Genomic DNA, 25,795 nt, shown 5'->3' on the forward strand with positions numbered 1-25,795 from the left:
CAATTTCACTTCTTTCTAGACCATCCTGTTTTATTTAATGGGCAAGTATATAAACTTGTTTTATTATTTAAAGGCTGATCCTTTAATTATGAGTAGAATGATCAAGGTGTGACTAAGTTGTCATCATCCACCAATAAAGGTTATATTTTATACTGTGACCTACTTAACTGTTTCCTAGGGTAAGATCCGGCAAAATATGTTTGTAGCCTCACTTTTTAAAAGGATATTCCACCACTTTGATATTGGTGACCTTTAAGATAGGTAATGAATATCAGATCAGCACACCCACCAATCAGCTGCTACCCCTCCTCAGCAGAGGCGGCCCTGTCAACCTATGTAGTGGCAGCTGCCATGTACTGCAGCACAGCTCCGATTGTATAGGAGCTGACCTGCACTGCTGTCAGTGGTCACTAAACAGTGTATGGCACTGTAGTGTTCACTCCGTTTACATACAGCCAATTTCTGTGCTGCAAACAGCTAATTATTGGAGGTGTCTGGTGTTGGACCCCCATTGATCTTGAGCCTATTAAAGAAATTGAAAGCCCCTTAAAATAACTTCTTTTTTTTTTATGCCCTCTTTTGTGGAGGAGTTAAAAGGTTGTATATTGATTTTTGTTTTCTATAGAAAACTTTAAATATGCCCTCATACAAAGCATTTTGTTTGTGCTCTTTTTGGGTTCAGTGATGTAGCTTATTTACCAGGGTGCAGCATGCTATGGAATTTGTCACCAGGTTTTTGCTGCCTAGTCTTGAGTACCACATAATATAGAGGCAAAGATCCTGATTCCAGCTTTGTGTCACTTACTGGGCTGCTTGCTGTAGTTTTGATAAAATCCTTGTTTTGTCAGCAGGAGATCATCACTAGAAGACTATTAAACCTCCTTCCAACCAGTTTTCCATATTCATGGGCGCTATATAATCCTGCACCCACCACTGATTGGCAGCTTTCTGCCTATGCACAGTGTACACAGAAATCTGACAATCAATGATGTGGGCGGGGTTATGCAGAGCTCAGCATTCAGAGAACTGGTAGATCTGCAGCAGATAAAACAGGGATTTTATCAAATCTGCAGCAAACGGTCCAGTAAGTGATGCAAAATTGGTGACAGATTTCCTTTAAGACATAAGTAAAAGAATGGCATTTAAATGCTTGTACATAAAGGCACAATTTAGACAAAACCTTTAAAAATGTACGTTAAAAAAACACATAAGAAAAACATTGAACTGCAGTCATTTTTAACAGTATAAAACACTAAAAGAAGTGTTACAAATGGAAAGTTAGGTTCCCAATTTCCTGTATTTAAAAGCAAAACTAACAAGGTTGTTCTTGCAAGCGAGCAATGTCTCTTCCATATACTGCTCACTTCAGACAGCTGCCTATATGGCTCTCCAACAGTGGCTCAGTCTAAGATGAGAAGTCCTCTACATGAAAACAGATTACAGTAAGGATATATTCACATGCGGAAAAGCTGTTGCATAATTTCTGTGGCTGTCCTATTCATCTCTATGGAAATTGCTGAAATCTATGGACCTGATGGTGGAAAATTTTTTTTAGATTAAATATAACCTATTTTCTGCCATGTGTGATGACCACTATGTGTTTGAGGGCACGTGGCTGCCTTCAATGACTGCATTGTATACTGAATACATATTGTCCAGCCTGAGGAGAGCGGATACCCTGGTATAGTGCTTCCATGCTCACCTGTGATTCTACTGAATTGAGTTTAGATCACCAGCATATACGGTAATTCTTAAGTAAACCGTGACTAGTTGGATCACCAGTATATCCTCTCTAGAGTGGCTGGGGATTTAACAGGTAAGTAATGTTTGTATTTTAATTTTTTAACATTTCCCACAGTTTTTCATCATCTGTCCATCTAGTGAGGTCAGAAAGTACAGAAAGTGGTGAGATATTAGAACGAAGCTAACTTGAATCAGTAAGGCGAGTATTACGACTTTCATTATTTTATATCATTCAGAAAAAAATTGAGCCCTTTAACTACTTTTGTCTGTTTTCTCTAATTTTTTGAGTGACTAGAAAAGGCGCACAGTTTTCCGTACATTTTTGCATAAGCCGTTTTGTAATTGTACATCAGGGGCTTCAAAATAAGGACAGTGACTGTATTTTTCCTTTTGTTTTATGTCTAATGGAAGAGCTCTATAGAAGAAGAGAAAGTTACAGCATTGGTGATAGGCTGTGTTCATGTAGCTTTCTTCTGGCACAGGGCACAATACACAGTAGCCTGTCTGAGATGGAGAAGGGTACACTGTGTAATTTACTGCCGGTGGAGGCGAAACACAATGGAGGAGAGAACAAAGGGGATATCCAGCAGAAGGAAAATACTTTCCATTGTGTTTAAAATGTCATATAAAAGCACTTTTATCTTTCTTAAATGTGTTCCAATGTCCTATTTCAGGGCCACTCTTCTTCATGGCAGCTTCACCTCTCCTTTGGGCCCAATACAGGAGAGAGCTTCTTGTGTTGGCAAAATATCCGTGCTATGTATGAAGGGGCATAGCTCATTTCTGGAGCTAAGCCAGCGTCCTCCCCTGTGTCAGAATAATCTGTACTAGTGAAGGAAGCTGGCTGGCTCATTTCAAAAGCTAAATCAGCCAGCCCCCTTTATACTTTTTGTTGGCCATGTACCAGGGAGTTCTCTACTTTGTCTAATCCAATGTGGAAGTAGCTCTGTCTGGATCAGCGCTGAGTCTGACAGAAATTTAGTGGTATTTTTACAATAGGGTATATTAGGAAGTCCCTTTAAAACACTACATTAGAACACAATGAAACATACTTTTGTTCTGCTGGATAACCCCTTTTAATCATCATTTGCAGCACTACATTTTTCTTAGTCAAGGGGGTCAAATTTATGAAAATGTTCTATATGAGCACATTCACATGAATACATTTTCCTTTCCCTTTTTGCCATGGGGTTGGTTTTGATTTTTCCACCACACTTGGGTGAGGTTTGCTAAATTCTCATGTACCCTTCTGCTTCTGCGAATTCAGATTGAAAATCCCTTCTACGACTAGCACATGTGAACATACCCACATGCTCATTAGTTCACATAATGTTTTATTCCTAGTCTGTTCATAATTACCATAGAATTATAGTTATACCTAGTTGTTGTTTTTTTTTGGGGGGGGTTCTTAAAGTGAATCTGTCAGCTGGGTTTTGTTATGTAATCTGAGAGCAGCATAATATAGGGCAAGAGAGCCGGATGTGTATCACTTACTAGACTGCTTGGTTACTGTTTTTATAGCATCCCTGTTTTATCTTTTGTAGATGTAGCAGTGGTCAAAATGCTATGCGGTTTCCCCCACACCCCTGATTGACAGCTTCCTGTGTACATTGTCAGCAATTTGCAAATTAGTGGTGGGGGCGAGGTTACACAGATTAGCTGGACTGTCTACACATAAGACCTAGTCAGGAAGTGATAATCGCCTGCTGATAAAACACTGATTGTATTGAAGCTACAACACACAGCCTGATTCCAGGTATTTGTCACTTATTAGGCTATCTTGTTCTATAGTTTGCTGCTCTCAGATTAAATGGCAGACACCTGCTGACAGATTCCCTTTACATTTATTTTTCTTCACTTTATTAAAAAAAAAAGGTGCAAATGATAAAAATGTAACAGTTTACTGGGCAAGCTGTCACATTGCAGATGCTCTATTTTTCTAACACTAAGGCTGTGTGCCCACTATGCGTTTTTTAAGCATTTCCACAGCGGCAATTCCGCCACAGAAACGCTTAAAAAACGCTTGGTAGAAGGCCTGCCATGTTCCTAAATGATAATCCGCATGTGCTGTGCACATTCTGTGGAAATTTCCGCTGCGGATTATCATTGTGGAAAAATCCGCAGCACTACCAATTATTTTGCATAATCGCGGTGTTTTTGCCGCCATTGACTTGCGTTGAATCGCTTAATATCCGCATGACATGTGTCCGATTATCCACCACACCTGGATCCTTCAGACGGAAACTGAAAACCCATCTCTTCAAACGAGCTTACAGCCTGCCATGACCTTGCTTGCTGCCACCTCAACCACACCGGAGCTACTGCAACCCCCCAATCTACTGTCTCCCTCCCCGTCCTGTAGAATGTAAGCCCGCAAGGGCAGGGTCCTCTTCCCTCGGTACCAGTCTATCATTGTTAGTTTGTTTACTGTAAGTGATATCTGTATTTGGTATGTAACCCCTTATGTACAGCGCCATGGAATCAATGGCACTATATAAATTATTAATAATAATAATGTGCACATGCGGATATTAAGCAATTCAATGTGCGGATGGTACCCAGGTCTGGAGAAGAGGAGACTCTCCTCCGGACCCGGGTATCATAGTATCTGTAAAAAAAAAAAAAAAAAAAGAATTAAAAAAAACAAAACATTATACTTGCCTTCTGATGGCCCCCGGTCTCCTTAGTGATGCGTCCTGGCTCCCCGGCGGCTCGCGATGGTCTAAAAGGACCTGCCATGACTTCATTTAGTCATGTGACAGGTCACGCGACCGCTGACGTCGGCTGTTGCGTGACCTGTCACATGACTAAATGACGTCATGGAAGGTCTTTTTAGACCATCGCGAGCCGCCGGGGAGACCGGAGAAGGAGACCAGGGGGCATCAGAAGGAGAAGGTAAGTATAATGTGTTTTTTGTTTTTTTTTACCATTTTTATTTTTTTTAACTAACTTGGTCACACTATATAAAATCCATGCCGGTTGCATGGATTTATATAGTGTGACCAAGTTGTCAAGTACTTTCCAAGTGATTCTAAAATCAACCTGCATGTGAAGAACGCTTCACATCTGCTTGTACCTGGCAGGAAAACGCATGTACAATCCGCATGTACAATCCGCATGCGTTTTTTCTGCCAGGGAGATGCAGAAACGCTCAGGAAAAATCCGGAGCATTTCAGCATTGTGGGCACATGGCCTTAAAGAGCTATATTCTGGCTGCTGCAGTCAACTGCTCTCCTTTTTGTCTGCACTAGAGGGTTTTTCAGTCTGTGTTTGCCCATAAAATGCCACAAAATTACCCAGAATCTCTTTATTTATGCAGTGAGAAACCACATTTGCACACATTCACATTCTTTTAATTAGTATCTGTTTGCTTTATCACATTTCTGGCAAGTGAAAGCTGAATACATCAGACTGTAGCTACCAGACAGTTAAATGATCTTCAGCATAGAACATAATTCATTATGAATATAAATGGGAACAATGAGGTTAGCCATTTTCTTCTTTGCTCCCTCCTGGATGGAGCTAAACGGAGAACTACTTTCTTCTTTTTTTTCTCTTCTATATCCTTGTATGTCCTCACGGTCACAGTTACATTTGTTTGATGTGCTCAGCCCAGAATCTGTGTTGGGTCATTTAAAAAAAACAAAAAAAAAAAGCAAAACAAGTCTCATACCATCCCTAAAGTAACCCAACCATGCCTTCAGATCATTGGCTATTTTTGTACAACTTTTCCTTTTCCTCCATAATTGTATCTCTCTGATCTGCGTAAAGTGAACAGTCCTTTACTGCTGCCCTTGTGACTACTGAAAATTTGCCACAACCACGTGCTCTTCCCCATGCCCTACTAACATTAGGTAGTCCTCCACCTGTGCAATGATCTGCTAGTGGCAGAACTGACGGGCATTAAATTTCATTGTTATATTAATAAATCTATTTCTTATCCGCGCCTATCATCGTGTGTAAAGGAAGTATCTGTTAGGGTAGGGGTGCACAGCTTGCGGCCCTCATCTGTTTGGTTGTAGACATGCCTGACCATGTCAAGTGGCTGCTCCTATATTTTCTACATTAAAATGTAAAGGAGTGTCAGCACCATAAGGACTATATACCACTGTTAATGGTACACTATGTGGCCATATCTGTGACCAAAGTCTTCATCTAGGTAATGAGTAGATGAAGTCAAGAAGTGGCCATACATGAGTGCTGCTATATTATTTGTAGCTTATAGTAGGGAAGCACCCGACTACAATGGAGAAAGCTGAATCCATGGTCTCATTTATGGCCGGTGTGGGAGAGAAAATGACCTCTAACCTCCTGATAGTAGGGAATCCTAAAATGAAATCTGCAGCTATATTTTTGTTGAGATGTTGTATTGGGGCCCATGGAGTCGGCTCAATCTGACAATGTGGCCTACGGACCAAAAAGGGTTGAGCGTCCCTGCTTTATAGCTTCTATGAACATAAATGTTCATGCTTTTAGTTGTTGAGGTTTGGTTGGCAGGTCCTTCTGCATTTGCTCTGTTGCATCTATCACACATCTGAGCGGCATAGTTGGGCCGGGCTTTAGTCTGGTTTGCATTAAGATCCTGTGAGACACGCTTCTTTTTTAAAGATCATAGAAATAAACACTAAATAAAAGACCTGCATGTCTGGCATTGTTTGGCGGATTTAAAAGAAAAAAAAAAGTACACGAAATAAGAGCAAAAAGTGTCCACTTCTCACCTGATGACAGGTCTTCATTAAGCACACAGAAGGGTTCTGTTCTACCAAACAGCTTGTTGGTTACCCAGGCACTGACAAATATGGCACCAGCACTTCCCACTCTCCAATGCACTATGGCGTCATTCAGAATGAGAAAAGTGGACGGATTTTCTTGACTGTTTTGCATGTTTTCATCAGTGTTTGGTCAGTGTGTCTGTTTTTACCACTAGTACTTCATTGGTGATTTTCTCATGAGTTTAAAAAGATAAATAAAAATTTCAGAGCGTCTCCTGCTCTTTACAATGTTAAAAACGGACGGGATACCTATGGCATTGATTCCGACAGCTGTCCATGATTTCCATAGAACAATAGAGTTGTATGAGCAGATTGTGTTCCGTGACTTGGATCAATTACGGACCTACGCTGTAATGGGTATGTGTTCTATACGTGAAAGACAGATACAACACGTACTTGATAAACAGATATCTGAATGAGGCCTAAATCACATTTTTGCCTAGATTTTATACATTTATTTATCATCAAGAACATTTACCTTTCCTAAAGTGAGAGGCCTGCAAGTTTTGCGACCTGCTGGATGAGTTCTCTCTGTTAGCTTGGAGTCATTTTCATTGTTCGGCCCACTCCCGGAAAGTATAATTATTTTGTAGTTAGGTATCGTCCCAGGTTTAAAACTCTTTCTTTTCTGACTCGTATAGTTTAATGTAATGACATGATAAACGCATGATGACAGCTCTATGCTTTTTTCTTCAATGTGAGATCAAGGCATATACCCAACATGGGAACCATTTCCCATAATTATGGGACAAGCCATAAATGTATGATAGATGTGCGCCCTTCTTTTTGGACCTGCACCTATGTAGAGCACAGAAGCCCCCTGATCTACTCGGTGACACTGCAGTTGGTTGCTACAAAAAGGGGATAATTAATACATATCTAAAGTTATAAACCTCTTTAAAGTGAATCTGTCAGTAGGATCAACCCTCCTCTAAGCCATCTATGTGGGTATGTAAGTCATAGAAAGTTGGACAAAATTATGCCCTGATATCTTTGATCCAAAGTTTTATTCTTGAAAAATCAACATTTTTCTTAATATGTAAATTAGCTGTTAAGATTCATGGGCCTGACATGGATCTGACTGAGAATCTGTCTCCACCAGAGCTTATTTTAAAGGGAACCTGTCATGTCAAAAAACACTATTAACCTGCAGATATGGGGTTAATATGCAGGTAATGGCGTTCTAAAGCCATATATCTGCCGCCCTGAAAGCCCAGTTACTGGGAAGAAATTAACTTTATTACTCCCATCAGCCTCCGGCTTTCAGTCATTGAGGCATGGCTTCAATGATGGACAGTGGGTTCTACACTGATACACTACTGAGATGAATCTGGCCCATAGTCCTTAACAGCTCATTTTCATATTAAGAAAAATGTGGATTTCTTTTGAATAAGATATCATATCACAGATGTCAATGTATCATTTTATTCAACTTTCTATTACCTGTATGCCCATGTAGGCTGTGCCATGTTTGGAGACTGGGTGGCTGACTGGCTCATTTCAATGAATAAGATGTAATCCAAAAGTGGAATATGTCAGCACTGTTCATCCAACAACTTGAAGGGAGTCTGTCAGCAGGTTTTTGCTATGTAATCTGAGAACAGCATGACGTAGCAGCTGACAAACAGATTTAAGCGATGTGTCACTTATTAGGCTGTGTGCTGTTTTTTTTTTTTTTTGCTTTTTTTTTTTAAACTTACAATGAAGGTTTTATCACTAGGAGATTATCATTGCCCTGACCACAGTGCATGCGAGCACTGGTCTGACAACGCTCCCTTTTCTGGTAAGCAGCTCATTGTCAATAGAGTAGACAATGTACACAGACCGCCTGGTGTGGGGGGTCAGCTTTCTGAGCTCTGCTTCATGCTGCATCTAAGAGCTCTGAATGTGTCACAACTGCTGCACCCAGTAATCTAAGTAACATCTCTGGAATCAAGGTCTCTTTTTCCTACATCATGGTGCTTTCAGATGAGGTAGCAAAAGCCTGGTGACAGATTCCCTTTAACCTTGCCACCAGAGGTTAAAAAAAAAATCATAATAATTATCTTCAATGGTGCTCAACAATAATAGATCAGATTTAGAGATCACTTCAAAAAAAGAATTCAGTTGCATCCGTCTCATTTCAATAAGTAAGCTCTCCCCTTTCTATGTCACAGCTGATGCATAAACCGAGAAGGGGGCTGGCACTTTTGGAAATTAAAGTATATTAGCAAGCTGAGTCCATCACTGGGTTCATGTGAAAGAGCTGGCATTTCCAGAAAAACCAGCATGTCCTTTGGAGCTTGAATTTGTTCTTAAGCCTATTTATTGTGTCTTTGATTACCTGGACAGGTGCAAGCATAGTCTGGTTGTTAATCCTTTGTTATTGTAGCTGTTATGATTTCTGTCATTTAGGCCTCATTCAGATCTTTGATTTACAATGTGCTGAATCAGATTATCGTCAGTGTTTGCTATGCGTATCAGTTATTACCTTCAGGGATTCATCAGTTTTTTTGCAACAAAAAACTAATGGTAGTTTCTCAATCTTCTCCTAGCAAACAAACATGAAAAAACAGCACTAGGATGCCATCAGTGTGCTGCCTGCGTTTTTCACAGACCCATAGACTTGAATGTGCAATTTTGAACCAATACTCAGAGATCAAAATTGGATATCCCTTTGGTTTTTTTTGGGTCATTTTTTTCTTTCTTTTGTGGATGCTACGATGCAAAAAACCCCAGACATTTTAGAATGACCCAATAAACTATATAGTGTGGTAAAGCGACTTGCTCGGCTCTCCAGAGGCAGACACAAGACACACAGTTCAGGTAAGCTTCATGCGGGTTTATTGTGTGGCATAAACTCCAACAGTGTCCCATAAAAATAAACAGTCCCTCTCGGGGTTAACGGGAAAACAAAAGATAACGTATAACAGAGTCCTTTAGCCAGCGAGGCCCTGCCTGCTGCAGGTAGCACAGTGAAGTCTCAGCAACACCAGTCCTCCGGTGTTGCTCTCTGGCTTCAGCCCAACACAGCCTGGAGACTTCCCTCTCCAGACCACACACTACAGCCAGGAAACAAAAATAACTGAGCATTTAAACCTTGCTCTGCCACGCCCTGTGGGGAGGTAGGGGGAATGGCTTCCCACCCTCTTTGCCATTCCCATAAAACAACACCCTTTAAGAGAGTTAACCCCCAGCATATAACATGCTGGCAGAAATTTAGTAGGTTTTAGTTCACACAGGAGAGCAACCAGAGTGACACATACCTCCCCTTGTATATCACACCAGTGACTCTGTCACAATAGATACATGGTCAATCCATGAAAAATACAGAATACGAAAAATGAAAACCTGATGAATAAGCATTAATACGAGTGTCTCTGTAAAATTACTTTTATATATAATGTACTTCCTTCCAGGCAGTTCAGCCACCTTATTCTTCTCTTCAGATTCCATCTTGATTCCCAGATTTCACCCTGAATTGTATTCCCCTATGCTCTGGTATTAATCCCATGATTCCTCGGCAAAGGCAAAACTTCACATAAGCAACTAGTCTGTACCTTCTCTGCGTGCTGAGATGACGATATGATTGTCATTCCCCCTGTATGCTCCTATATAATCTAAGAGAATATAAGTATATAGTCAGAAGACTGAACTATAATCTCCTTCATGTCACAGGCACTGTCTAGTCATCATCAGTAACTGTCATTGCGAAGCACTTCAGTGGTACAGTCCATGCAGTTTTATCATACATGAAGTTCTGTTAATAGAGGATTCTTCAGCATGAATCAAAGCCTGGTTGCACAATTGCAACCAGTTATATTCCCTTCTGTAACACTCTAACGTTTCAGAGAAAATATAGTTTGAAGATCTGAGCAGGGACCATAGCCAGAGATAAGACTAGTCCGGAAGAGGAAGAGGCCTGCTAAAATCCAGCTAGGTTGGCTCTGGACTTGTATTGCCTTCTGCTACGGTCCAGAGACTGTTTCAGAGAAAACATACCTGGCTGCAATTTTGCAACCAGGCTCTGATTGATTCATGTTACTTGTGGTTTGGGCCCTTATGCTAATAGCATGTCAGCACTGACTAAGGGGCTGCCCTGCCCGTTTTTTTTTTTTGTTTTTTTTTAATTACTGCCATAGTTCTAAAATAAGTCAGTCTAGTTGTTTTCTCCCTCAGCTTTCCAGCGCTGACCCTCTTGGGGAACATGATGGTGGCATTGCTGGCAATCAGTGGCCGCAGCAGTCACATGCCACACTACTGTCGTAACTGCACAGCGGTGGCAGTCATGATGCCAGTTATACGGCAATCAGTTGCCGTAGCGGTCACATGCCATACTACTTGTGTAACGGCACAGCAGTGGCAGTCATGATGCCAGTAATATGGCAATCAGTGGCCGTAGCAGTCACATGCCATACTACTGTTGTAACTGCACAGCGGTGGCAGTCATGATGCCACTAATACGGCAATCAGAGGCCGTAGCAGTCACATGCCATACCACTGTTGTAACTGCACAGCGGTGGCAGTCATGATGCCACTAATACGGCAATCAGAGGCCGTAGCAGTCACATGCCATACTACTGTTGTAACTGCACAGCGGTGGGAGTCAATATGCCAGTAAGCGGCCACCAGTAGCAGTGATGTACCGTTGGCATGTAAAGAGAGAGTGGGAGTGCTGCAGGAGACTCAACACTAGATCGCTGGGTAAAGAATAGGTGAGTACAATGTATTTTATTATTTTAAAACAATGACAGCTGTCTTTAAAAAGCCTGATAAGCTGGATAATCCCATTTTAATTTTTAAAACAATATTTAAGATTTAAAATGGTTTAGGAGGAAGTTTGATCTGGATAGAAAAAAGCACCTTCGGTCATATAGTATAAAATTGAGACTGCTGATGACTCTTTTATTCCTGAGTCTTCCACTTACTATTTAACAAGCTGTAATAATGGTCTTCTCTAATTTAGAAGACATACTTAATTTCCCCAGTAGGTGGCAGCATCACTTTTCCACAAATGTCCATAAGCACAGTAGAGCCCTAGAGGGGGCATGCGGCTGACGCACCATACATTTTAAGGGCTTTGTGGAGGATGGGACATATAGCTGCACTCTATATAAAGGGGTCAGCAGCTGTGCTGTGTATGAGAGATAATGGCTGCCGCTAATAATTATTATATACCGCCAACATATTCATAGCATATCAGAGGCTACATGTACTCACAAAATTAGACATTACATAGTGGTAAAATAATGAATGAAATGGTGGTAAACTAATCCGTGAAATGGAAATTGGTGCTATACTCTATGAAAGTCTGTACATGTGGCTTTTCTGTCTATATAGGCTATAAAAAGCATAGGTCTGTAATAGTGGACAGTGTGGATGGCATTGTATTGGGAGATGCCTGTTTATCTATTTGTGGGACATGCTGTGGCTTCTTTTTCAATCTGTAGCTGGTTCTCTTGTTGGTGTAGGGGGAGGTGGGACAAAAGGACCTCCTGTAACAGATTTCACAGTCTATGTCCGGACTCCTGTGTCCAGACTGACCGCAGTGGAAAAGAAAAGAAACCAGAAGCAACTAGAATGACAATGAGAAAAATGTATGACTGTCACCTAAAGACAGACGAGCATATTATACGGACATGTGTTGTCCGAGTAAAAATCATTGTAATGCAATGTTTCTGTTCTGATTACTTTTTTCTATTCACATGGACAATTTCCATGTGAGAATAAAAATCTCAGCATGCACAAGTCTCTTCTGTATCTTGGATGAGATTCGCCCATTTAAGTCTGTGGGTGCGCAAAAAGCAACAGGTCCCATAGGGATCATCCATATTGTATGTGATTTTCATGGATACATTGCACTTATCTGTGTTGACCTAGTAACTGAATATGATTGTACATTTTAAAATGTTGATGTCACGTGGATGTAAAGTTGTGGGCACATAGATGGCACACGGATGACAATATGGATGAAAATCAGACGATTTTTCATACTCTTGTCTAACCCTGACCTAAGGGAGAGTGACATCTGCAAATGAGCGGACATTGAATATTGAAGATTTTGCAGCCCCTACATCATACATGTCAAACTCTGGCCCGTCTGCCAAATCTGGACCACAGGGTGGTTTTATTTGGCCCACGACTCCAGAACCACCACCCCTACGTAGGGCCATCTGTATGGGGGACTATGTGGGGCCCATATTTCTGTATGGAGGACTATGTGGGGCCCATATTTCTGTATGGAGGACTATGTGGGGCCCATATTTCTGTATGGAGGACTATGTGGGGCCCATATTTCTGTATGGAGGACTATGTGGGGCCCATATTTCTGTATGGAGGACTATGTGGGGCCCATATTTCTGTATGGAGGACTATGTGGGGCCCATATTTCTGTATGGAGGACTATGTGGGGCCCATATTTCTGTATGGAGGACTATGTGGGGCCCATATTTCTGTATGGAGGACTATGTGGGGCCCATATTTCTGTATGGAGGACTATGTGGGGCCCATATTTCTGTATGGAGGACTATGTGGGGCCCATATTTCTGTGTGGAGGACTATGTGGGGCCCATATTTCTGTGTGGAGGACTATGTGGGGCCCATATTTCTGTGTGGAGGACTATGTGGGGCCCATATTTCTGTGTGGAGGACTATGTGGGGCCCATATTTCTGTGTGGAGGACTATGTGGGGCCCATATTTCTGTGTGGAGGACTATGTGGGGCCCATATTTCTGTGTGGAGGACTATGTGGGGCCCATATTTCTGTGTGGAGGACTATGTGGGGCCCATATTTCTGTGTGGAGGACTATGTGGGGCCCATATTTCTGTGTGGAGGACTATGTGGGGCCCATATTTCTGTGTGGAGGACTATGTGGGGCCCATATTTCTGTGTGGAGGACTATGTGGGGCCCATATTTCTGTGTGGAGGACTATGTGGGGCCCATATTTCTGTGTGGAGGACTATGTGGGGCCCATATTTCTGTGTGGAGGACTATGTGGGGCCCATATTTCTGTGTGGAGGACTATGTGGGGCCCATATTTCTGTGTGGAGGACTATGTGGGGCCCATATTTCTGTGTGGAGGACTATGTGGGGCCCATATTTCTGTGTGGAGGACTATGTGGGGCCCATATTTCTGTGTGGAGGACTATGTGGGGCCCATATTTCTGTGTGGAGGACTATGTGGGGCCCATATTTCTGTGTGGCGGACTATGTGGGGCCCATATTTCTGTGTGGAGGACTATGTGGGGCCCATATTTCTGTGTGGAGGACTATGTGGGGCCCATATTTCTGTGTGGAGGACTATGTGGGGCCCATATTTCTGTGTGGAGGACTATGTGGGGCCCATATTTCTGTGTGGAGGACTATGTGGGGCCCATATTTCTGTGTGGAGGACTATGTGGGGCCCATATTTCTGTGTGGAGGACTATGTGGGGCCCATATTTCTGTGTGGAGGACTATGTGGGGCCCATATTTCTGTGTGGAGGACTATGTGGGGCCCATATTTCTGTGTGGAGGACTATGTGGGGCCCATATTTCTGTGTGGAGGACTATGTGGGGCCCATATTTCTGTGTGGAGGACTATGTGGGGCCCATATTTCTGTGTGGAGGACTATGTGGGGCCCATATTTCTGTGTGGAGGACTATGTGGGGCCCATATTTCTGTGTGGAGGACTATGTGGGGCCCATATTTCTGTGTGGAGGACTATGTGGGGCCCATATTTCTGTGTGGAGGACTATGTGGGGCCCATATTTCTGTGTGGAGGACTATGTGGGGCCCATATTTCTGTGTGGAGGACTATGTGGGGCCCATATTTCTGTGTGGAGGACTATGTGGGGCCCATATTTCTGTGTGGAGGACTATGTGGGGCCCATATTTCTGTGTGGAGGACTATGTGGGGCCCATATTTCTGTGTGGAGGACTATGTGGGGCCCATATTTCTGTGTGGAGGACTATGTGGGGCCCATATTTCTGTGTGGAGGACTATGTGGGGCCCATATTTCTGTGTGGAGGACTATGTGGGGCCCATATTTCTGTGTGGAGGACTATGTGGGGCCCATATTTCTGTGTGGAGGACTATGTGGGGCCCATATTTCTGTGTGGAGGACTATGTGGGGCCCATATTTCTGTGTGGAGGACTATGTGGGGCCCATATTTCTGTGTGGAGGACTATGTGGGGCCCATATTTCTGTGTGGAGGACTATGTGGGGCCCATATTTCTGTGTGGAGGACTATGTGGGGCCCATATTTCTGTGTGGAGGACTATGTGGGGCCCATATTTCTGTGTGGAGGACTATGCGGGGCCCATATTTCTGTGTGGAGGACTATGCGGGGCCCATATTTCTGTGTGGAGGACTATGCGGGGCCCATATTTCTGTGTGGAGGACTATGCGGGGCCCATATTTCTGTGTGGAGGACTATGCGGGGCCCATATTTCTGTGTGGAGGACTATGCGGGGCCCATATTTCTGTGTGGAGGACTATGCGGGGCCCATATTTCTGTGTGGAGGACTATGCGGGGCCCATATTTCTGTGTGGAGGACTATGCGGGGCCCATATCTCTGTGTGGAGGACTATGCGGGGCCCATATCTCTGTGTGGAGGACTATGCGGGGCCCATATCTCTGTGTGGAGGACTATGCGGGGCCCATATCTCTGTGTGGAGGACTTTGCGGGGCCCATATCTCTGTGTGGAGGACTATGTGATCTCAATGCATAGAGCACGTACCCATTATAGTCTGTGGGGCTGGTCACTTGTTTTTGCGGACCGTGTGTCCGTGCAGAAAGTATAGAGACATGTCTGTTTTTTTTTTACTGGCATCATGGATGATGTGTACCAATACAAATCTAGGGGTCCACAAAAATCACAGCACGCGGATGGTGTCTGTGTGTGGTCCGTGATTAATCTTGTAATGGGCAGGAGAAGCTTTGTTTATTTATCCATATGTGAAATCAATGGTAAAAATTGACACTCTGATCCAAAACACTGATGATACTCGTTCCATTTTTTTGCATACAGGAACAAACATGGATGTCTGAATAAGGCCTAATGTACACTAACCTGTAGATAATATATAAGAACACTGCAAGGCGATTTCTTTTTGACCGTGGTGTCGCTTTAACGTTTTGAAGTGTTCCTCTTAGCAAAATATAGACTTGTTACAATTGCCTCTGCCATCTGCTCAAATTATGCTCTAGAATAAATGGGTTGAATTTGCCATGTGATCCCATTATCTAAATAGAACAAAAAAAGTTTTATCTGTAATCTCCAGCATTTGTTTTCTTTGCCCATCACACACACTTCTTGCTGACAGGGAGAATCCAGTGGGGTGATCATGCTCTATTCACAACATGTATGTGTTGAGCATTTTGATATTCTCTTGGTGCCATTGCTGGATGCAGCTGCTGCTGGACTATAATGCTGGTTTTTCTGCAAAGTCCTGTCAGCATTTCTGTCTAGACACTCCATCATGGTCGAGGAACTACAGAAGTGCATCCAGCACTCTGGACATAGTCATATTTTATTTGATTTAATTGATATTTGAAGAGGATATGTACTAAAAAAAATCAAGCTTGTTCTTTTATATAGTCTAAATGACTTCTAATGTGAAGTTTAGTGACTGTGGCTTATGGAAGAATGGAATTGAAGAGATTAGTGTAGTATTTCTGAGAGTTAAAGCAGGTCACACTTGGGGTGTTGCATTCGGATGACTGCTTTTATCTTACCGCTATAGCAATGAGAGCTGGAATCTGATAACACCTTTTTAAAGGGGTTGTCCAGGACTAACAGATTGAGGTCCAGTACCAGACATCCCAACCAATCAGCTTTTACTTGCACTGGTGGTGCCCAGATGTAAACAATATAAGGAGCCGGGACATTGAAGCTCTGTTCTTGGGGGCTACGCATTATTTCCTATTTAAAGGGGTGGTCCGAAGGCAAATTAATTTTGCCACTAACGCCCTATATATTTACGGTAATTAAGTAATCTAAGCTATTTTCTAATATACTTGCTTTAAAAATTCCCTACCATTCCCTAACTACACTGTCTAACAGCTAGTGTATTTTTTCTATTTTCAGTCTGATGACGATTCGTTTGAGTATCACCACCAGTGCATGCTTTTTTTGTCTATATAATGCAGAATAAGAAATAACTTGCGTTTTTCATCGTTCCTTGTGTATAACTGTAGTTGATGTTCCATGTCAGGCCTGTCTGCCATATTGATTTTTGTTATTTTTCTTTGATATAGTTCCCTTAATAATGACTGATATTACCCATGATGCTCCTGGCGTTGTAAATAGGTGAAGTCTCATCACATTGCTGCCATTAGATAGGAGCAAGAGCAATGTAATAGACCAAATATCTAGAACAGCAGAGTCTGTATATCCTATGTAATTCGGCGTCATCCTGTCTCCTGTAGGTACTTTAGCCACTCTCTTACATAAAATGGAAGTAATGGGGTAGAGATTTATATGTTTATACAGATGCATCTCACTAAATTAGAATATCATCAAAAAGTACATTTATTTCAGTTCTTCAATATAAAAAGTGAAACTCATATATTATATAGAGTCATTACAACCAGAGTGATCTATTTCAAGTGTGTATTCCTGTTAATGTTGATGATTATGGCTTACAGCCAATGAAAACACAAAAGTCATTATCTCAGTAAATTAGAATACTTTAGAACAGCAGCTTGAAAAATGTTTTTAAAATCCGACATGTCGGCCTACTGAAATGTATGTTCTGTAAATGGTCTCAATACTTGGTCGGGGCTCCTTTTACATCAATTACTGTATCAATGTGGCGTGGCATGGAGGCGATTAGCCTGTGGCACTGCTGAGGTGTTATGGAAGCCCAGGTTGCTTTGATAGCAGCCTTCAGCTCGTCTGCATTGTTGGGTCTGGTGTCTCATCTTCCTCTTGACAATACCCCATAGATTCTCTATGGGGTTAAGGTCAGGCGAGTTTGCTGGCCAATCAAGCACAATGATACTGTTGTTTTTAAACCAGGTATTGGTACTTTTGGCAGTGTGGACAGGTGCCAAGTCCTGCTGGAGAATGAAATTTCCATCTCCAAAAAGCTTGTCGGCAGAGGGAAGCATGAAGTGCTCTAAAATTTCCTGGTAGACGGCTGCGCTGACTTTTGTCTTGATAAAACACAGTGGACCTATACCAGCAGATGACATGGCTCCCCCAACCATCACTGATTGTGGAAACTTCACACTAGACCTCAAGCAGCTTGGATTGTGGCCTCTCCACTCTTCCTCCAGACTCTGGGACCTTGATTTCCAAATGAAAATTGGAACTCTGGGACCTTGTGGAGTGTGTCAATGACTGCCTTCTGGACATCTGTCAAGTCAGCAGTCTTCCCCATGATTGTGGAGCTTAGTGAAACAGATTAATGGACCTTTTTAAATGCTTATGAAACCTTTGCAGGTGTTTTTTGTTAATTATTTTAATTTACTGAGATAATGACTTTTGTGTTTTCACTGTAAGCCAAAATCATCAACAATAATAGAAATAAATACTTGAAATAGATCACTCTGTTTGTAATGACTCTATATAATATATGAGTTTCACTTTTTATATTGAAGAACTGAAATAAATTTAACTTTTCATGATATTCTAATTTAGTGAGATGCACCTGTATATTGTTGCCCACATCAGCCGATCACATCACTGGACTGGTTGTTAGACTGCAGATCACATGACCTAGTTGCCCATAATAATGAGGGTGTGAAAACATATGGATGCAACTGAGCTAGGATGAGACATATTGCACAGCCAAAATATTGCTGGTGAGTTACCCTTCTATGTGACTGAGAATGCTGCAGTAAGGGTATGTGCACACATTGAGTAAAGTTTCTGCACCATTTCTGCGTCTCTTGGCAGGGAAAAGGTGCGTTTTTGACTGATTTGAATGAAGTCACTAGAGAAAAACGCACAGAGAATTGACATAATGCAGAATATGTTCTGCATCAAATCTGCGAGTCAAAAATAAGCAACGTGTGCATGACCCTTCAGGATTCTCATTCACTTTACTGGTATCAGGATTGCTTCCGGTTTTGCTAGCATGGCAAAAAACGCACCAAATCTGCAATGTGTGCACACAGCCTTAGGCTTAGTGCCCACGATGCAGATTTGAAGCAGAAATTTCCTGAGCATTTCTGCATCTCCTTGGCAGAAAAAATGCATGTGGATTTTGCATGCCTTTTTTCATCGTTTTTTTTTTCAAGCGGTTTTTTCAAGCGGTTTTCCAAACGATTTTGAGCATCACTTGGAAAGTGCTTGACAAGTTGGTCACACAATATAAATCCATGCAACCGGCATGGATTAATATTGTGTGACCAACTTATGAGGAGAGTTCTGCTTCAAATCGTGCATCTAGTGTAAATAAAAAGAATTAAAAGGTAAAAGAAAAAAAAACCTTATACTCATGTCTCCAGCTGCCCCCGGTCTCCTCCCGGCGGGGATCCTCTCTCCTCGGTGGCCCGCGGTATACTGGCAGGACATGCAGTGACGTCATTTAGTCAGCTGATGGTCATGCGACCATCAGCTGACCGCTGACGTCAGCGGTCGCGTGACCATCAGCTGACTAAATGACGTCACCGCAGGTCCTGCCAGTATACCGCGGGCCACCGAGGAGAGAGGATCACCGCCGGGAGGAGACCGGGGGCCGCCGGAGAGGTGAGTATGAATATTTTTTTTTTATTTTTTACTTTATAATTCTTTTTTAACTTGCAGGTACGATGGCACCCGGGACAGAGGAGTCTCCTCTTCTCCCAACTCAGGTACCATCCGCGCATTGAACCGCATAACATCCGCATGTATACATGTATATGCTGATAGATTTTCTTTAAAGAGGAACTGTTCTTATCAGAGAAATCTTCTTCTTTCTCCACCACGACTGATCGATTATTTTCCAAATTCTCAATTCCCAGGTAAAATCTTTATTCGCTGAAGACCGATTTATACTTTTACTGAGATTGGCGATGGCAGTTGGAGCTGATAAGATTCTCTGAAGGAGCAAGAGGCAGAGCCCTTCTCCTCCTCCATGTACATAGAATGTCACCAGTAGCATCTGTCATCTCCAATCCTAGTGATATAAAAATCTGTCTTCACTGAATATAGATTTTTCCTGGAAATTAAGAATTTTGAGACTGATCAACCAGTCCTGGCGGAGAAAGAAGCAATGGGTACTCTTTAATTTCCCCTAAAACTGAAATTAAACCATTTACACATTCATGTAGGGGTCTTGGCCCGTATAAAAATCATACTTGCAGTACAGATTTTACTTATTTTGTTGTAAGTAAAAACAGTTTTATTGCATAAGTAAATTAGAGGACTTTGGTTTTACCCTTGGCATGGTCAACTTCTCGGTGCACCATTCCTATCCCGCAGTTACCATCCCCTGCCCCTCCTTTTATGATGATTGACAGTACTCCAAAGAGCACTGTCTGTATTGAATCCTTAGCTCTGCACACACTGACATTGCAGGAGCTGAGCGCACAATGTCAGAACACGCTCTCGTTTCCCTTTCCTCTCAGCCACCCGCTGCTGTGCGACCCTATGTGCTGCTAGCGGTCACTGCAGACAGGACTAGGGGATCAGAGGGCGCCCGCACATAGACATTTTGGGAGCTCTGTGCTCCTGCGATGTTAGTGTGTTCAGGGCTGAGGATTCAATACAGGCAGTTCTTATTGAAATGCTGTCAATCGTCACAAGAGAAGGGGTGGAGAATGTTAACTGAGGGGCTGGAAAGGTTTCACCAAATACTTCACCATGCTAATGGTGTACCTGTTAGAACCTTGCTCTTAGGTATTTTCCTTTGCTGGTCACATGACCTTGTTGGCCTATTTAATCCTGCTCCGCCCTTCTGGCTTTGCTGGACTTCATTGTTTAACTACTTTCTAGCTAGCCTGTGCTCTGTATCTAACTCTGTTAGTTTGCTTGGTCTACGGACCTCTATGTTCTATATATTTTGTTTGTTCGTCTGTCTGCTACTATTTCTGTTAGGAGGTGTCCCATTTTCCTCCCAGTCCTTAGTACTTGTAGGGATTCCTTCCCCACATCTATAGGTCTCCGTACAGACTAGCTTAGGACTTTAGCAGGTCTGATCGCAGGATCAGGTCCCCTGTTACATCGTAGGGATTAAGCTGAGTTCTATCGTAGGGACAGATCTCCTCTCTTTCCTTAGCTCTGGTAGCAGAACACAACAGTAAGTCCAGCCCAGCAAATGCTCTAAGGAAAGATTTTTTCTGTTCCATCATGGTGTCGGTTCTGGATTTGGCTAAACACCTGCAGGGACTCTCTTTGGAGGTGACTGAGCTCCGTCAACACGTGAGTAACTGTCCTGGAGCACATTTCTTGGAGCCTAAGGTACGTTTGCCGGATTTATTTTTTGGTGAACACTGAGAATTTTTTTCATTTAAAAATGCTTGTTTATTGTATTTTCGTTTGAGACCCAAGTCCTCTGGGGATGATTCCCAGCGCATAGGGTTTATAATGTCACTTTTGCGCAAAGAGCCTCAGGAGTGGGCCTTTTCTTTGCAACCTAGTGATACATGCTTCAGTTCAGTGGATAGTTTTTTTTCTGCCTTGGGACTATTATATGATGATCCTGACCGTGTCGCATCAGCTGAGACTGAGTTGAGACGTTTGAAACAGGGATCAGGTAATGTGGAAAAATATTGTACTCATTTCCGTCGATGGTCTACTCAAACAGGGTGGAACGATTCTGCTCTGAAAAGTCTATTTCTTGCTGGGCTCAGTGAAAGGGTTAAAGACCTGCTAATTGCTTATCCTACACCTGAAGATTTGCAACAGGCTATGCAATTAGCTATACGGGTGGATAGGAGACTGCGTGCAAGGGTTAATGAGAGCAAATCCTCTGCTATGTCAGTTTCTGGTTATGAGAATGTGTGTACTAACAGTGGTGAATCGATGGAGATTGGAGCGATGGCACCTCGCTCTCAAGAAAAAGATCGCAGATTTTCTGAAGGCTTGTGTTTCTATTGCGGAAAATCTGGTCATTTAATTAAAGACTGTGAGCTTCGTATCAAGAAAGAAAAAAAAATGGTCAGTCATGCCCGTATTGCCTGTTTAAATTCCAAGGGTGTATTTTTAGCTGCTTCCACGATTGCTCAGGAAAAATTAATGGAATTTCGGGTGTTTGTTGATTGTGGGTCTACTCTGAATGTTATTGATGGGGGATTCTTGGAAAGACTCAATTTAAAACCCGAACCTTTATCATCCCCCATTGCTGTGGTTTCTGTGGATGGTTCCCCTTTGAAGAATATTACTCTCAAGGTCTGTGAATTTCCTCTCACTATTAATGGTGTTCACCATGAGAAATTGGATTTGGTAGTGTTGAATAACTTGCCTTCTCCAGTAATATTGGGATTGCCCTGGTTAAAATTTCACAATCCTGTACTGGATTGGTCTACCAGTGAAATTAAATCCTGGAGCCATAAATGTTATGACAAGTGTTGTAACGGGCGTATTGCAGCTTTGGATAGGGGAGAATTGCCTGTTCCTATTCAGGATTTTTGGAGAATTTTTTCTGAGAAGGAATCGCAGGTTTTGCCTCCCCATAGAGACTATGATTGTTCTATTGAATTTGTCCCTGGAGCGACTCTTCCTAAAAGTCGTTTATTTAACCTTACTATTCCTGAGAGAAAGGCTTTGGAGGAATACATACAGACAAGCTTGGCCGCCGGTCACATTAGGCCCTCTAAGTCTCCTGTGGCGGTTGGATTTTTTTTTGTAAAAAAAAAAAAAGGACGGCGGTTTACGTCCTTGTCTGGATTTTCGTGAGATTAACAAAATTACTGTACGCAATCCTTACCCACTGCCATTGATTCCTGATCTGTTTAACCAGTTAATGGGGGCCAAGTGGTTCTCTAAAATCGACCTTAAGGGGGCATACAATCTGTTGCGCATGAAGGAGGGTGACGAATGGAAGACTGCTTTTAACACTCCTGTGGGTCATTTTGAGAATCTGGTTATGCGTTTTGGTCTTACTAATGCTCCTGCATTTTTTCAGAATCTTATTAATGACATCCTTAGACCTTTGATCGGCAAAAATGTGGTTGTGTATTTGGATGACATTTTGATTTATTCGCCGGATCTGGAGTCTCATTGGCGGAGCGTACGTGAGGTATTACAGTTATTGATGGACAATTCGCTTTTTGCTAAACTGGAGAAATGTGAGTTCGCTGTACAGAGAATTAGTTTTTTGGGCTACATTATCTCCAGCGAAGGTTTTGAGATGGACCCGGTTAAAGTTCAAGCTGTACAGGAATGGCCTAGGCCTATTGGTTTGAAATCGATACAGAGGTTTTTGGGTTTCGCCAATTATTACAGAAAATTCATAAAAAAATTTTCTAGTATTGTCAAACCTCTGACCGATCTCACCAGGAAAGGTGCTGATGCGGTTCAGTGGTCTTCTGAGGCCATTGAAGCTTTTGTGTATCTCAAGGAGAGGTTCACCTCTGCTCCCATCCTTATGCAGCCTGATGTGACTAAGCCGTTTTTGGTTGAGGTTGATGCTTCCTCTGTGGGGGTTGGCGCAGTATTGTCTCAGGATAACGGGGATGGATTACATCCCTGTGCCTTTTTTTCAAAAAAATTTTCGGAGACTGAACTGAATTACGATATTGGTAATCGGGAATTATTGGCTATTAAACTCGCATTTGAACACTGGCGCCACTTCTTGGAAGGTGCGGAATTTCCCGTTCAGGTTCTTACGGATCATAAAAATCTGATATATCTTGATGCTGCCAAGCGCCTGAATGCCCATCAGGCTAGGTGGGCACTGTTTTTCTCGCGGTTTAATTTCTCCGTTACTTACATCCCTGGTACTAAGAATGTTAAGGCGGATGCCTTGTCTCGCAGTTTTTCTCCCATAGTCGGTGCTGAGAAAAAGGAGAACATTTTACAAGAAGGTGTTGTGATAGCTGCTTTGGACTCCGTTTTGGAAGATGAGATTCTTAAAGCACAGGAGAATGCCCCATCTAACACTCCTCATGGGAGGTTGTTTGTGCCTGGGACCTTTAGGAGAGATTTGTTTGTTGAGTGTCACGAATCTCGGTTGGCAGGTCATCCCGGAATCTCTGAGACCAAGAGACTGGTGGGTCGCAGTTTTTGGTGGCCTGGATGGCAGAAGGAAGTCATTAAGTGGGTGCGCCAATGTACTATATGTGCTAGATCTAAGTCCTCACATACTCCTGCTGCGGGGTTGCTTTGTCCTTTGGAGGTTCCCAGTGCTCCTTGGACACATTTGGCTATGGACTTTATAACTGACCTTCCCCCCTCTGAGGGTTTTACTGTCATCTGGGTGGTCATGGACCGTTTTAGCAAGATGTGTCACTTGGTTCCCTTCGTCAAACTGCCCTGCGCTAAAACTCTCGCTAAGGCCTTTGTCAAGGAAATTGTCAGACTTCATGGCGTTCCTACTGACATTGTTTCTGATAGAGGTCCTCAGTTCGTGGCTCGTTTTTGGCGTGCCTTTTGTGACAGGTTGGGAGTTCATTTGTCGTTCTCGTCAGGATATCATCCTGAATCTAATGGCCAAACAGAAAGGAAAAACCAGGATGTTGAGCAGTTCTTGCGTTGTTTTGTGGCAGACAATCAAGAGGGGTGGTCTGAGTTTCTGCCACTTGCTGAATTTGCTCTGAACAATCATACATCTTCTTCTGCTGGTTGTTCGCCTTTTTTTTGTTGTTCTGGGAGACATCCGTCGTTTGGGTCGTTCTCCAAGTTGGGATCTGCCGTGCCTGAGGAGGAGAATTTTTCCGGTGATTTGGAGAGAGTTTGGACGGATGTGCGTGGTAATCTTCAGGAGGCCAACAGAAAATCTAAAGACTACTTTGATAGGAAACGACAGGAGGTTATGTTCGCTGTTGGTGACATGGTTTGGTTGTCCTCTAGGAATCTGCGGTTGAGGATTCCTTCTAAGAAATTGGGTCCCAAGTTTGTAGGGCCCTTTAAGGTGCTTCAGGTTGTCAACCAATCTGCTGTTAGGTTGGAGGTTCCTACCTCCTGGAGAATTAATCCGGTATTTCATGTCTCTCTGTTGAAAAAAGCTGTTGTATCGGATTGTGACGCCTCTGCCTCTGTTCCCCCGGTGGTGGAGGACGGGGAATATGAAATTTCTCGCATCCTTAACTCTAGACGGTATAGAGGTAGTTTGCAGTATCTTGTGGCCTGGAAAGGTTTCGGACCCGAGGATAACTCTTGGGTGAGGTCGGATGATGTTTCCGCGTCCAGACTTATCAGAGCGTTTCACAGGAGATTTCCTGATAAGCCTGGTCCTAGGGGATCCGGAGGATCCTCTTAGAAGGGGGGGTACTGTTAGAACCTTGCTCTTAGGTTTTTTCCTTTGCTGGTCACATGACCTTGTTGGCCTATTTAATCCTGCTTCGCCCTTCTGGCTTTGCTGGACTTCATTGTTTAACTACTTTCTAGCTAGCCTGTGCTCTGTATCTAACTCTGTTAGTTTGCTTGGTCTACGGACCTCTATGTTCTATATATTTTGTTTGTTCGTCTGTCTGCTACTATTTCTGTTAGGAGGTGTCCCATTTTCCTCCCAGTCCTTAGTACTTGTAGGGATTCCTTCCCCACATGTATAGGTCTCCGTACAGACTAGCTTAGGACTTTAGCAGGTCTGATCGCAGGATCAGGTCCCCTGTTACATCGTAGGGATTAAGCTGAGTTCTATCGTAGGGACAGCTCTCCTCTCTTTCCTTAGCTCTGGTAGCAGAACACAACAGTACCGAAGACCGATTCACATATATTCACTTTTTTGCATAAAACAAAAGTAAAATCTGTGCCACAACTATGATTTTTATAGGAGATTAGTCCCCTATATGTGTGTATAAATTGTTTCATTTCTGTTTTGGGGGTGACAGACTCCCTTTAAACAAATAGATTGTACTTTTAGCATGTGTCTAGGTGGCATACTTAATCGCACGTCATGTTGTAAGAAAATATAGATAGGATTCCAGAAGCAGTCTAGGCAACTCCAAAGTGCATATATCTGAAGATTTTCCAACAATCTATTTACTTGGTTTGTATACAGCTTTATGGCCCATTTACATGGTCCGATCAGTGAACCACTGTTCATAAGAAAGCTTGCTCCTGATCATCAACTCATGTAAACCTGCTGCCGATCAGTCGATGAATGAGGAAAATTCTCATCTGTTGGCTGATTAGAAAAGTTATCCCGCCATGAAAATCTCTGTTGTTGCCAGCACATCATTCTGTGTATACATGGATGGCGATGCTGACATTATGCCTGCT

The 25,795-nt window shown here is 42.7% G+C and overlaps 1 protein-coding gene across 6 annotated transcripts in view; it reads left to right on the forward strand.

Annotated features, from left to right (window-relative positions):
- The window catches only part of SRPK2 (SRSF protein kinase 2), a 172,452-nt gene that overhangs the window by 8,296 nt on the left and 138,361 nt on the right, over nucleotides 1–25,795 (forward strand). The gene's annotated exons all lie outside the window — the stretch shown is intronic.

Source organism: Phyllobates terribilis, unplaced genomic scaffold, assembly GCF_046119375.1.
Source record: "Phyllobates terribilis strain yellow unplaced genomic scaffold, ASM4611937v1 Scaffold_11__3_contigs__length_659146591, whole genome shotgun sequence".
Lineage (NCBI taxonomy): Eukaryota > Metazoa > Chordata > Amphibia > Anura > Dendrobatidae > Phyllobates > Phyllobates terribilis.